Below are 9556 nucleotides of genomic sequence, written 5' to 3'. Positions count from 1 at the left end.
TCTCTCCAGATAGCCGACGTCCCTGTGGATGGTTCCGACTATGGCACCTATGCAGCGCAGGCAGATGCAACATCGCAAGTACGAAGATCAGAGATTGGCGCAACTGCCTGTTGAATTTGGCATTACATAACACCCGGACCAGCACTTCCGTGATGGGCTGTTATCTTCTCGCCCCGCCCTAATTTTTAAAAACGATTTCATAAAAACTACCCTCACTTTGCATTTTAACGTTAACACTGATGAGGAACACCGTTCAGGTGTTCGAAAGTCTTCGATTTTTTACATAGTAATATATTTACTATATAATTGTGGATGATTTTTATTACTCAGATTGTTTTTCACGAAATTGTGAATCTATTAGCAATAATAATAATAATAATAATAGTATAACCCTTAGAATGGAGAAACAAATCCACAGTTATGTATGGGTTCATACATAACTGCGGTGGAGGGTTGCTCACAAGAATCGGGTAACACAAAATGGCGTACAATGTACACGCGGAAAACAATGCATTACTTAGTCACAGTATAAAGTTCGACCACTGCATAAATTGGGCAGAATCTAAAGTAATTTTTAGAAGTAAGATAGAACTTTATCCAATAAATCTTTTACGCAGGGAGACAAATTCACCAACAATCTTATTGCAAGAAAATATATTAAAGGATTCAAGAATAAAGAACTCTATAATAGTGTTTCGTTAGCCACATCTGATGCTGTGCTTGCCTCTCTTTCTCCCGTTCAGGTAATTCGCTTATTTCCAGTAACCGAAGCTGCCGGCGCCTATGCTGTTGATAACCATCAGAACGACCGCATCGGGCAAGGACCAGTTAGATGTTCCAAAAGACTGGCGGGGCTATCCTCAGAAAACCACGGCACTGGTCAGGGGTGGATGAGACAGTGACTTCAGTAATGAGTAGAGATAGGTGGGAGCAAATCAAAGCAAACTTACATCTTGTTGACAATACAACTAACGACAACACTGACAAATTATTCAAAGTTAGACCACTAGTTGTTCATCTGAGAGCAGAATTTCAGGAGATACCTATGACAGAAAATCTTTGCGTAGATGAGCAGGTGGTCCCCTTCAAAGGACGTTCATCAATGAAGCAGTATCATCCAAAAACCACATAAATGGGGGTATAAAATATTCATTTTAGCTGATGGCAAAGGGATGGTGTATGACTTTATGCCATACACTGGCAAAGTAGAACCTGTGACCAAGCCCGATGTTCCGGACCTCAAAGCAAGTTCAAATTCAGTTCTTTATCTTGCTGAAAGTATACCTTGCATGAAGAACCACAAATTGTATTTTGACAATTGGTTTACTTCTCTACCTCTCATTGAACATCTTGCTTCTAGGGGGATATGGTGCTGTGGCACAGTGCAACAAAGAAGATTACCAGGTCTAGCATTCAAGTCAGATAAACAGCTCATAACAAAAGGTCGGGGTTCTTATGACGAATGGGATGCTAATAGCGGAGACACTACCATTTCAGTTGTAAAGTGGTCAGACACAAAGTCAGTATGCTTAGTGTCATCTTTTTCAACACCATGCCCAGCAGATAAGTGTGCTAGATATGACAAGAATATCAAAGATACTGTTGAGGTTCCAAAACCCTTTATGGTCACAGATTACAACAAAAACAACGGAGGCTTGGATTTGCATTACCAATTAATTTCTTACTATAGGATGGCATTTAGAGCAAAGAAATACTATCATAGATTAATTTTTCACTTGACAGATATGACTGTAGTACTGTTGGCTATTGTACAGATCCTCGGCAATTGAATTAGGACTTCCTAACAGTAAACAGAACACACTCTGTGAGGTCAAGATCAGACTTTCCAAATCCCTGATGTATAGTGGAAAGGACATGACTTAAAAAAAGAGGAAGCCCTTCAGGTTCTGTTATAGCTACTTTTGCCAAGAAGAAGAAAAAAGGTAAAGTAGCTAAGAAAATTCCTGATAAAGATATAAGACTTGACAGCGTTGCACACTTCCCTTCTGTTAGTCCAAACCGAGGGACATGTAAACTGCCTGGGTGTAAGGGGAAAGTAAGCATGTATTGAATCAAGTGTGAAGTACACTTGTGCTGCGAAGCTAAGAGGAACTGTTTCCTTGATTTCCATACCAAACAGAGGAATAGCCTCATAAGAAAAAAATTTTTTTTTTTTTTTTTTCGGGGGTCGGTACCATTACGTATTTTTTGGCATTTATGATCATAGAAAGAATATTTCTTTAATTTTTCATGTCAACCACTTGATTTTCCTCTTTTTTTTTTTTTAGAAAAAAGAAATATTCAGTTTTCTTTAGAAAATGACATTTTGTCTCCAAGCTGTCATGCGCCTGAGAGGACTTTTTAGTACTCTGTTATAGAAAAAATTTATTATGAATAAATAGGTTGAAATTTTGTGATTAATTGTTTATTTGGCCCCTAATAAGTAAGAACAATGTAGTTTAGATTCTTTTTTAAATCGGAAAAAATTCAGGCAGTAAAGAGTTAACGACCGTTTCCTTGTTTTATAAATAACTTCGCTTGTTTTGAGTTTTTGTATTTTTACTTGGTGTTTTTACATCACCGCGCCAGATTGAAAAGGAGAATCGAGCAGATTCCCGAAAGCTCTCTGCAAGGATTTATTTTTAAATATATGTATCCATACTAAACTGTGGATTTGTTTCTCAAATAATAATAATAATAATAATAATAATAATAATAATAATAATAATAATAATAATAATAATAATAATAATAATAATAATAATAATAGCCTTCTCTTCAATTCAAACCCTGAACGGACAGAACAAGATTTCAGTGTATCCACTGTGACCAGCAATGCCCATTTACGTGGTCATATACTGCTGAACGAGAATGGGACGCTGTCAATAAAACCATAATAAAAGTGATCTAATGACAATAACAAGGAAGGGTGATAACGCGTTTGTTGTTATAAAAATTGAAAGGGATAAAAATAAGAAACGAATCAGGAGTTGACAAATGAAATCAGGATACCAATATCAACTCTTTCACCTTTGTTTTGTTATATAAAACATCATTGGTAACGAACAGTACGTTTTCCAATATTTAAAGGTTCGGAAAAGCTTCAATACAAACACTCATGAAAGTCCAAAGTAAATTCCCTCTATTGCCAACAAAAAAATATAATCTTGTATATATCTTCTATTAGATATGGTAACTGATTAGAAATAGAGATAAAACATTCTAAGAATTTCCACGTCCAAAGATATACCCTGTATTTATTAAATTAATATAGTTAGTGAATATTTTACATCACCTAACAATGGTAATTGTTACTTTATAACTATTCATCTTTAATCAAATAAAATACTAACAAAAATTTACACTTTCAAAAGTATGTCACTGAACTGGCAGTTTTATCTAGACAAACCTGTTCCTTATGGCTTATCAGATGTCAAGAAATTCATTCCATATCACAAATAAATTTTTGCTATCCTCACATTTTCCTTTGAAGCATGGTAAAGGTCGGATTAATTCAGATGGGTACACACACACACATAAGTCCATGGAACACTTCCGTAATGATGCCCGCCATTCCATCAAGCTGTAAATGGATGCTGAAAATGGAAGGCACACCTTTCACACCAAACCATATATAATATATATATATATATATATATATATATATATATATATATATATAATATATATATATATATATATATATATATATATATATATATATATATGTGTGTTGTGTGTGTGTGTTCCTTTTTGTGTGTGTGTATATATACATATAATGTATATATGAATATATATATATAATATATATATATATATATATATATATATATATATATATATATATATGTATATATATATATATATATATATATATATATATATATATATATATATATATATATATATATATATATATATATATATATATATATATATATATATATATATATATATATATATATATATATATATATATATAGTATATATATGTATATATATGTGTATATATGTATGTATATATATATATATATATATATATATATATATATATATATATATATATATATATATATATCTATATATATATATATATATATATATATATATATATATATATATATATATATATATATCTATATATATATATATATATATATATATATATATATATATATATATAAACACATATATATATATATATATATATATATATATATATATATATATATATATATATATATATATATATATATATATATATATATATATATATATATATATATATATATATATATATATATATATATATATATATATATATATATATATATATATATATATATATAATATATATATATATATATATATATATATGTATTATATATATATATATATATATATATATATATATATATATATATATATATATATATTATATATGGCACTCTGCTGAGTTATATCTCCAACTGTCCAATGAAGAATAAGAGTAATTTGTTTCTGGTGATAGAAATTCATTTTCTAGGTTCCACTACTATTATATATATGTATATATTTCAATATCCCACTGTCCATATGAAGAATAATATAATGTTTATGGTGATAGAAATTCATTTATATATATAATATATAATTCATATATACATATTATATATATATATATATATATATAATATATATATATATATATATATACAATATATATATTTATATATATATTCTGAAAGGGGATACTTACTTGATTCTGGGCGGCAACAGATGAACACAGGGAGTTCCTTATATTTATTACATCTGACTCAATATTAGGACATTTCGTAGACGAACAAGGGAAATCTGTGGCTTAGGGCCTTCTTCATGTGAGGGAAAATTACGGAAGCTCAAGGGTTCTCTTTAACCAATTATATTTACATAACAATCATATATCAGAAGAATGGCGAATTACTGGTCAGGTTATAATAACGACCTGCTAAATGAATCAATCCTACACAGAATAAATATTCTACGCCGATGATGTCTTCATAACAGGAACATCGCAGTGGGGTAGAAGGGGAACTGCACATGGATAGAGCCGAGAGATTCCACAGTCGAGGCCTATCTGCAATATGTATGCATGACGGTTACTTTCCAGAACAATAAGACGCTCAAAGGGAACTGAGGGAAATGTACAGATGGCATGCAGTAACTCAGTTCAACACTAAATGCATAATTACATTAACAGTGAATGCTCCAACAGAAATTACTGAAGGTGATCGCACAATGGAAAATAAATGAAAAATCAGACAGAGAAATAATAGGAATCGTGGCTGACTAAGAAACCTTATTGTGGTACACTACCTTCGTCAAACTGACGGTGTCTTCGTTCGATACGGCACTGTGATGGAGGAGGGAATTAAAATGCCACTACAAAAGTATACTGGTTTGAACCTTGGGGTCGAACACGTGGAAAGTTCGAGGGTCAGGCAAGGTTAAGGACATCTGTCCCCAGTGGTGTTCGGAGCACTTCTCTCTCTCGATATCCGCTGCATCGTCTATAAATAATCTTCGGAGATTACGCCGTTTGCATCTGGTAGGTGACGCAAAGGTCAATCTTTGTCACATTTTCTGTATAGACCACATGGGAGCAGTCAACCTCGTGGAGGGTAACATAGCGGCGGCGCTGACTTTCTCTTTGAGTGTGTATGTGTGTGTGTTATTAGACGAAACTAATTCATAAACAAAAAATCTATAACACATTAAACCTACCAACAATATTTAGCAGTAATAATTAAAATCAAAATAAAACTACCAAGATTTAAACACAGTAATTCTATAAACACGTAACAATACGCTATATTGAATATAAACCCTCTATTCTCCTCTGTTCCTTAAATAATTCATTATATAGTAATACAAGGAGCAAGTCTTGGTCATCATTACAATAAAGTATATAAACTTAGATTCATTTGTAAATGGTTGCCGCCCCTGTAAAAAAGAAAAAATGTGTCCATGGAGAAAAACTTTTTCTATATTCCCTATTTATTAAAAAAACTATTGGAATAGTCGAAATAATATACCTATAATGCTAAAAACATACAAGAGTAGAAGTGGAAAAGGAGTTGGAAAGTTATAGAGAAAACAAGACATTTTTTTACCACATCACTAATATTTGTGTAATTGACTGGAGATTCTTGATCAATCTGAGATCTGATTCATTAGTCTATTCCCTATTCCCCGATATGACCAATGAATGAAATCTAAATGAATTTCCCATTTGAAATGCTTTCCATTTCCCAGATATCGATAAAAGTTTAATAGATCACCAAAGGTTTCTATTGTCTTTTAATACTGAATCACATATTTCTTCGAGGAAATATTGTAAAAAAAAAAAAAACAGGCACACTAATTAATTGCTCTGGTTTCAACAGCATAAAACAGCCAGATGGAAATATTTATGTTAAATTTCAAACTATCTTAGATCTCCAAAAGGACCATTAAAAAAAATCAATTACTTTTTCTGTCTCTTTTACTGGCATTTGGTCAAAATCGTCCATTTTCTTTAACTCTGAAAACATTCCGGCATCTAATGAGATCATACCCTTCCTATCTGCAGTTCTAAATAAAGGGTTGCATTAATTCTGGACACAAGTATTCTGTGAGAGAGAGAGAGAGAGAGAGAGAGAGAGAGAGAGAGAGAGAGAGAGAGAGAGAGAACGAGCAAAAAAATGGATCCTTTTAAATGAATATCTGCAATAAACACGAATATGAGATCAGCGTTGTATATATTTGAGTCGAAGTTTACGGGAGTTTTCCCCTACCACCCATTCAAGTCAAAATCCAACTACAGGGTTCCCCAAATACCGAGTAAATAACCTGAGAAAGGCGAAGAAACATCTTGTTAGGATCATGATTTGTACCTGGTATTCCCGCTGAAAAATTGGGTCAATATATGACTGTTTGGGGACTGTCAGCTGCAGATAACAATCTTCAAGAGCACCTGTCACAGACAAAAATGTCCGCTTTTGGAATATGGGGAGATATAGCGATTTATTTGAGAGAGAGAGAGAGAGAGAGAGAGAGAGAGAGAGAGAGAGAGAGAGAGAGAGAGAGAGAGAGAGAGAGAGCTTCCATCTGAAAAATCTGCCGAGGAAAGGTCATGAAAAGTAATATTGTTTTGTCTGTCAACCAGTTTTGATTACTTCTCATTAAAGCCTCTCTTTCCCAGAAAGCCACCTGACAGTGTCCAATTTCTTCCCTCTCCTTTCCTTATCTGCAGCCTCAATACATCGCCGCTTTCTCGATATTCTCTCAACTCCGACAGATATTTCATGGGCTGTAAGGGAAAGTATCAGTCAATTATTCAAAATTCTTGGTTTTTCTTTTTCAAGGTAACTTTTCCTATTAGTTTTTAGAACACTTCTGAAACATAAACAGACGTCAGCTGATTTCGCATAAAATATTTTAGATGCCATAACTGCTCCAAGGCTATCTGTCCTTAACTGATGCATGACAGGAGGCATTGTTGTCTTGTGGATCTGAAAGTGTGGGGAGCCTTGTGCGCCCTATAGGCATCAGAAGGCACCTCATGATTTTTTATTCTATTAATTTATTATAGTTTGTAAATATATTTTTCGTTTTACCTATCTAAATAAACTGAACGTGATTTTACAACAGAAATTAAAAAATAAATTTTTTTTGTGTGGGATGAATTTTAAGAGATATCGATTTCTGTTCATCAGAAAAATCTAGTTTTAGGAATTGCATTTATGTTCCTTTATGTTTGAACCTCTCAGGTAACTGATTTTACTAACAGAATTCTAAAGAATTATGCTTTCAAAGAGTTAGAAAAGAAATATTATAAGTAAAATTAGATGTGTAATAAAATATACGTTTCGCCAATTAGCAGTTAGTTAAAGAATATCTTTTTTCACTCAAATTAATACAGTAATAACCTAAACTGATTGGCATAATATAGGATTTTGTCATAATATTTTCTAAATTGGCCACGCAACCTATACAATAATTCCATTTTTATACAGACGGTCCATTTCAAGTAGGATTGTAAATCCCTTAGACTTCTTCACATTATTGACTGTTAATTAAGTAATGAGAAGTCCTGCTGGTATACAGCGACCTTCATTCTTTTGTCGACCTAACGTACCTAAAACTGGTTGAGGAATAACCCTCTCTCTCTCTCTCTCTCTCTCTCTCTCTCTCTCTCTCTTATATGACCAAGTATCTATACGATTTACATAAAGTAATAGGGAAACACGACTCACAGAACCTCAATACTTCATATCTGTTTGTAATCTACCCAAAATATTGTATGTGGTTAACAAAAGCTTCCAGAACTGTTTTTTCACAAGACTGGCGTTTCTTGAAGTCAATTTATATTTATTCTCTTAAACTCTGTGATAAAAAAACTAAATGAAAATTATTAGAATATATATTGACAGAATAGAGTTCTATTATGTAGAATACGCTCCTTATGAAATTTGTTTTCCTGAGAACTTTCCTGCTTCATTTCATATATATAAGCATTAAATATTCGAGAATTACTTCAAAACATTCTTGGACATGTATTATATACCACCTTATTGAAAAGACAGTACTATAGAGAGAGAGAGAGAGAGAGAGAGAGAGAGAGAGAGAGAGAGAGAGAGAGAGAGAGAGAGAGAGAGAGATTGTCACTTATCTCTGCATTAGCATGTCTTGCTTTGTGACATCATAACTGATCTACATGATTGTGATTGTTTATTCTCTGCTCATATAAGAGAACTTTTTGGCTCTATCAGGTACTTCAAAATGGAACAGCATCAGTATGTTTCATCGCTTGAATTTACAAAAGTCAGGAAAAAATTAATAAAACGAAAAGGTGTTAACATACCTTGGGAAACATAGAAACTTTTCCATAAGCTTATCAACTATAACCATATAAAATGTAACGTTGAGTACCTTTGTCAGTTTATTATGCTTGAATTAAACTTTTATTACATGCGGAACTACACTGCCTCACAGGGAGACACGCCCCTGATCTACTGTGATGTTAAGAGGCTTTACAAAATTAAAAGGGAATAAGAAAAAGTGAATATTTTTAACAAAACCCAAAACTTCAATTGCTTCTGGAGGGAAAGTAAAAAATCAAAAAAATCTGCAGAAAAAAAACTAAAGTACAATGAATAAAGCTAAAAAAAGTCCAAGATGCTGGCTCAAGATAACAAACATATCAATCTGTCATGCGAGACATAGTACCAATTCAGAAGGGAGCATATAATTTTCAAGCCAATTTAGGTGAGATTAGCGAGCTCAGATTAATGACTTCATGAATGTGTCATCTTCAAACTGGAACAATTAAAGGGAGATAATCTATTCTAAAGGATCTTCCAGTGACTACTGCTAGCCGCCTTCATCGAAACGTTCACTTTCTCTCTCTCTCTCTCTCTCTCTCTCTCTCTCTCTCTCTCTCTCTCTCTATATATATATATATATATATATATATATATATATATATATATATATATATATATATATATATATATATATATATATATATATATATATATATATATATATATATATA

At 32.2% G+C, this 9556-nt stretch overlaps 1 pseudogene; it reads left to right on the top strand.

The window, feature by feature from the left end:
* Nucleotides 1-832: 832 nt before the first annotated feature.
* The window catches only part of LOC136831004 (piggyBac transposable element-derived protein 3-like), a 16221-nt pseudogene continuing 7497 nt past the window's right edge, over nt 833-9556 (top strand).

This window comes from Macrobrachium rosenbergii, chromosome 48, assembly GCF_040412425.1.
Source record: "Macrobrachium rosenbergii isolate ZJJX-2024 chromosome 48, ASM4041242v1, whole genome shotgun sequence".
Lineage (NCBI taxonomy): Eukaryota > Metazoa > Arthropoda > Malacostraca > Decapoda > Palaemonidae > Macrobrachium > Macrobrachium rosenbergii.
This window is presented reverse-complemented; position numbering and strand designations above follow the sequence as displayed.